The following is a 5,460-nucleotide window of genomic DNA, read 5'->3' as shown; positions in this document are numbered from 1 at the left end:
TTAATGGAGGTACTGGGAATTGAGCCCAGGACCTCATACATGCATGCACTCTACCATTGAGCTATACCCTCCCCCCCCATTTTAATTTTTCTGGATGAACTTTCTTTCCTAATATATTTATTGAAGTATAGTCAGTTTACAATGTTGTGTCCATTTCTGGTATACAGCACAATACTTCAGTCATATAGGAATATACATATATTCGTTTCCATATTCTTTTTAACTCTAAGTTACTACAAGATATTGGATCTATTTTTCTATATGAACTTTAGCGTTAACTTTTCCCCTTTAACCATGCAATCTCCTCTCTTCCTTCTTTTCTACCCTCTTCCCCCTAAAAGCATTGTCTTTCCAAAGGCTGCTCCTGCACACTTTTTAGTCCCTAAAACGGGATCAGTGCTTTGATCTAGGAAGACTCTTTTCACACTTAAGGTGGACTTACAATTTTCTTTTTAAATTTGAGATAGTTCACATACCATAAAATTCATTCTTTAAAAGTGTACAATTCAAAAAAAAGTGTACAGTTCAGTTTTTTTTAGTATATTCACAAGATTTTGCAACCATTATCACATCTAACTTCAGAACATTTTCATCATCCCTCAAAAAACCCACATAACCCATTAGTAGTCATTCCCCAGCCCTGTTCCCAGCACTCAGCAACTACTAACCTACTTTCTCTCTGTTTTTTGCCTATTCTGGACATTTAATATAAATGGAATCACACTGCATGGGTTGCATGTGCCAACAGGCACCTAAGGAGGCCACTGTTCTGCTGTGCAGCTTTTGAGTCTTCTCACATATTGTTCCCTCGCGAGGAACGCCCTTCCATCAACACCCAGCTCCTTCCCACATTGTGCCTTAGTCGTTTCCCAGACGCATCCATGTAGAGGCAACAAGTTGAGGACTGATCTCTACACATCCTTCTGATCCCTCCCCTCCTATGGCCTACAGTACTCCTGACCATCTACACACATTACCTTAGTCCTTAGTCACATGCTTCCCTATGCTATTTTCTTACTGTTTCATATATTCCTTCATTCACTCATTCACTGTTGATCGTGGGCCAGCCATTTGCCACGACTGTGCTAGGCACTGGGTACAGTAAGTCCCAAAACAGCAAAGACCTGGTTTGACTTGTTTACCACTCCATCCCTAGAGCCTCACATAGTGACTGGCTCATGGAAGATGTTGAATAAATATTTGTTGAATAACTGTTGAATAGTCTTTTCTCTCCACCATATGGTGAGGTCCTAGAGACCAAGAACTGTTTTAATCTGTTCTATGACTGACTGAGAACTATGTACCATACATTGTTCCAGACATGAAAACACTGTTCTAGACAACTTCCTTTACTTCTTCTATATTCCCTAGCACATGATTATAACCAGAGCTAACATTAACTGAGGGTTTTATATGTGCCAGGCATTAGTCTAAGTCTTATCCATTATCTCACTTGATTCCCCCAATTATTCTATAAAATAGGCCTCATTATTATCCCCATTTTATAGATGAGGAAACTGAGGCTCAAAGAGCTCGAGTAACTGGCCAAAGGCTACTAGCTACTGGGGTTTGAACCCAGGTGATCAGACTCTAGCGCAATCTCTTGACTACATTACTAGGTTGCCTTCAATGAGTATGTTTTGACTGACTGACTTGATTGAACAGGAGAGATCAAGGAAAGCCATGCTGGTGGCATACACAAACCTACAAATAACCACCAAATAGGGGTCGGGCCTTATAAAAATGACAAGTCGTTATGCAATTCCTTGACCAACACCAGATATAATAGTTGCATGGTCTTTGCAAGCTTATGGTGTGGTAAATAGGACATAAACTATGATATCATTTATTTCACTGAAATCACCCAGTCATAAAATGCTAAACAAAGGAGATGGCCCACTAGGCCATCCAAGGACTGGAAGAAGAGAACAAACACTAAGTTCCTAAATGTTGCTAACTCTTTACTAAACTGAAGGCAAGCAATAAACTTTCTAGGCTGAAAGTTCATTTGTCAGACTCAGTAATGCTGGTTGACATCAACAGGCTTGCCAAGGCACTAGCAGGGAAAAAGGAAAAGGGTGGGAATAAGAAAATCGGAGGGAGGAAAATGGAAAAGGGGAAGCCACCAAGTACTGCTTTGGCTGCTTTTCTGCTGTGGGCTGGTGCCACAGCAGGAGACAGAACCGTCAAAATGAGCATTAATTTAGCCAAAGGACCGTGGGGTGGGGGTGGGGGGTGTTTAGTTCTATGGGGCTCAGTGAAACGGAGATAGCAAATCTCTATTTATCATACTTTGATTTGGGTCCCACATCAAGTAAATAGAGTCCTGTGCTTAGAAGTAAGCACAAGGCCTAGGTTGATGCTGTGTGTTGGTTTGGTAATGGGGGATTTATGCCACTCACATAAATGTGTGATAAGATGCAGGGGGTGAAAACAGCTATTAACACTGATTAACTCAAAAGTTGACCACCAGCACATTCAGCCATTGTTTCCACCAGTACTCTTTAGTGATGGGCTTTGTCTGGCTGGCTTCACAAGAGACAAATGCCATTACAGGAGACCAAATAACATTATTTAGGCAGTCAACAGATAATAGAGACGCTCCAGGTATTAGCCTGACTGCATTAGTTTGATTTGTTACTACTGTTCACCTTGTCCTGGGCATTAATGGAGACAAAGGCTTGGAATTACCAGGAGCAGAGTTAAGCTGTGGATTAGAAAGAGTCTGCGTGTTTTGAGAAAGATAATTTTATCTTGGGTTTTCATTTCCATGTCCATCTTGCTTGATTTCTCCTTAAAATTAAAGTCTAGTTTTCCCCGAGTATCATATTCTCACCAATGTACTTGTAATTGTAATTGTTAAAAAAAAAAGTTACTAACTCATTATTTCCTTTAATAAGATCAGCCTTTATCTTTAAGGTTTCTGGAAATGATTTTAGGGGAAATACACTAGTGGTCAATGTTATTATTATATGTTATCTTACTTCTTGAATATTCCCATATGCTATGAACTCACTTTACAATATTTAGTGATATTATAAGTATCTGAAAATATAAAAGGGTGTGCATATTATATTTATACTTTTTTAATATTATAAACCCTATATTTTTCTGACTTCTACATGTTACTTTTTTCAGTTATAAATGAACCATTTCATAAATGATTTCAGTTATAAATACATAACTGGTTATAAACACAGTTTATTTCAATTATACACATACATTTTAGAACCACATAAATCAGTCATAGTAAATTGTCACTGGAAAATACCAAGATAATGATATTCTAGAGTTACCATGTTTCTTTCCTCACCAGACTTTTTACAGGTATGATCAGTTTTTATAATTAAAAAATAATTTAAGTGCATTACTAGTTGTGGATCAATGTTTGTGAAGCTGGTTCGTTTTTTCCTTAAGTCTATAATTTTATACAGAATCCTCACACTTCTCAGACTTGAGGGTTAGGTTTTAGATAAACTCTAGATAAACTATGGTTACTCTTTGAAAAATCAATTGTGACAAGTACTTGTTCAAAAATACTTAAATATTAATGTTGTGAAATAGTTATACACAGGACTTGCTAAACTAAGCAAACAACAGGAAGGAGGCAGAGCTATCTGAAACTGCAAGATGTTGGAAAGAGGCACAGACTGTTAAGTGTGATGGCATTTTTAAAAAATAACAGCAAAAACAACAAATACGTATGTGTGTGTGTATAGGTATACATATATAGGTGCTTTTATACACAAATATTTAATGATGGTTATCTGTGAAGGATGAGATTTGAGGGGGTTTTACTCTAATTCTATACGGCTTGCGTTGTTTACAGTTTGTAAATACGAACTTTGGGATTAAAATAAATGGCTATTTGAAAAAGTTTACCCATCACATGACCCTTTCCCCTCCAAGCCACTCCTGGTGGCTTCCAGTTCTCCAAATTTCAGGGAAATCTAATGAAGAGCAAAGAAGGCTTCTGGTGGATAAACTGTGGCTAATGTATTTCATAAACGGTGTTTCAAATGTTATGTTAATGAGAGCAGCTCTTTATATGAGAAAAAACGGCGCAGTCTGACAGTAGAAACTTCCTTGGAAAACAATTGCCTCTGGCCTTCCAGTTACTTCCCTGCTGCTCTTCTTTCCCTCCTCCCTCTCCGTCTCAGCAACACTACAGCTGGAAAAGCACAGCTTATTGCTGACCAGTTGCTGGGACACAGAGCTCTCTACCCTAAATGTGCTCTCAGTAAATGATTTTTAAAAGTTCTAAAATCTGAGTCATGTTACTTTTCCTCAGCAATAAGATGCAAAGCCCTCTAGTCTTTCTCATGCAATTAAAAGAAAAGAAAAATATATAATGGGTATAGATTCAGTAACTCAACAAGAACTTTCTATTCTGGTCATTACTGGGAGAGAAAAGAAGGGCAGAGGAATAGGAAGGAAAGAAAAGGGAAACAAGGGAGAATTTCAGTCCTAAAGGGCAAAGCTGAAATATGGCTTACAAGAAACAGAGTCCTCCAGCTCATTTCACTGGCCTTCCATTCATTAATTGGGAAACAAATACACAGATGTCCACTGGTAGGACTCCCTTGTGATGCACCTTGTTCTATTCCCATCTTTCATTGACAGGTACAATGACAGATGCAAAGAAAATAGTTTTTGTCCCAGAAAGTGCCCTGATTATTTCCAGTGACGAGGTTAGAACACACACGAAAGGAAGGATGGCTACCCTATCTCCTCCGTCAACATATTACTTATAACAAAACATACAGTTGATTGGAAATCACTAAACTGGAAACAGGTATAAGCCAGATGATCATTCTCACTTCGATGAATGAAAGTAAAACACAACATTAAAGGGACTAGGAAAATATTTTAAAATGTGCATTTGCAGCTCAATTCTGCTGTGCAATGCAATACTAATGGCATGACTATGACAACTGATGATCTTATATCTCTACTTTGGCATAATAACTTTGATTAAAAAAAACCCAACAACTTGAAACTAGAATGCTATAAAATTTACACTGATATATGGTGAGAAATTCTCACTGCTTTATGACAGAATCAAGAGAAATGAAAGATTCATGAATAAATCATACTCTGTATTTAAGTATAATCATGTTTCAAAATGCAGTTGAAGGAAACAAATCTATTTAAACAAATCTCATCTTTGTGCCATTCTTTAGATTATTTGACTTGAATTATTTTGAAATGGAATCCAGCTTGTGAAATTAATTACTCATGAGTTTACTGATTTTAGCAAATTGATTTATTAGATTAAATTTGCTCACAAAAATAGTTGGCTTTTTCTGAAAATGTTTATTAAAATATATAGTAAAGGCCTTTATTGTAACTAAGAGTGTCCAAGTATAATAGGTACCATGGTATAACAGTAATTATTTACAATATATTTTCAGAAAAAAATGACAGTACTCAGATTAAATGCAGAAAGGAAAATACACA

This window comes from Camelus ferus, chromosome 17 (genome assembly GCF_009834535.1).
Source record: "Camelus ferus isolate YT-003-E chromosome 17, BCGSAC_Cfer_1.0, whole genome shotgun sequence".
In the NCBI taxonomy this organism is placed as follows: Eukaryota; Metazoa; Chordata; class Mammalia; order Artiodactyla; family Camelidae; genus Camelus; species Camelus ferus.
Note: the sequence above shows the minus strand (reverse complement) of the source record.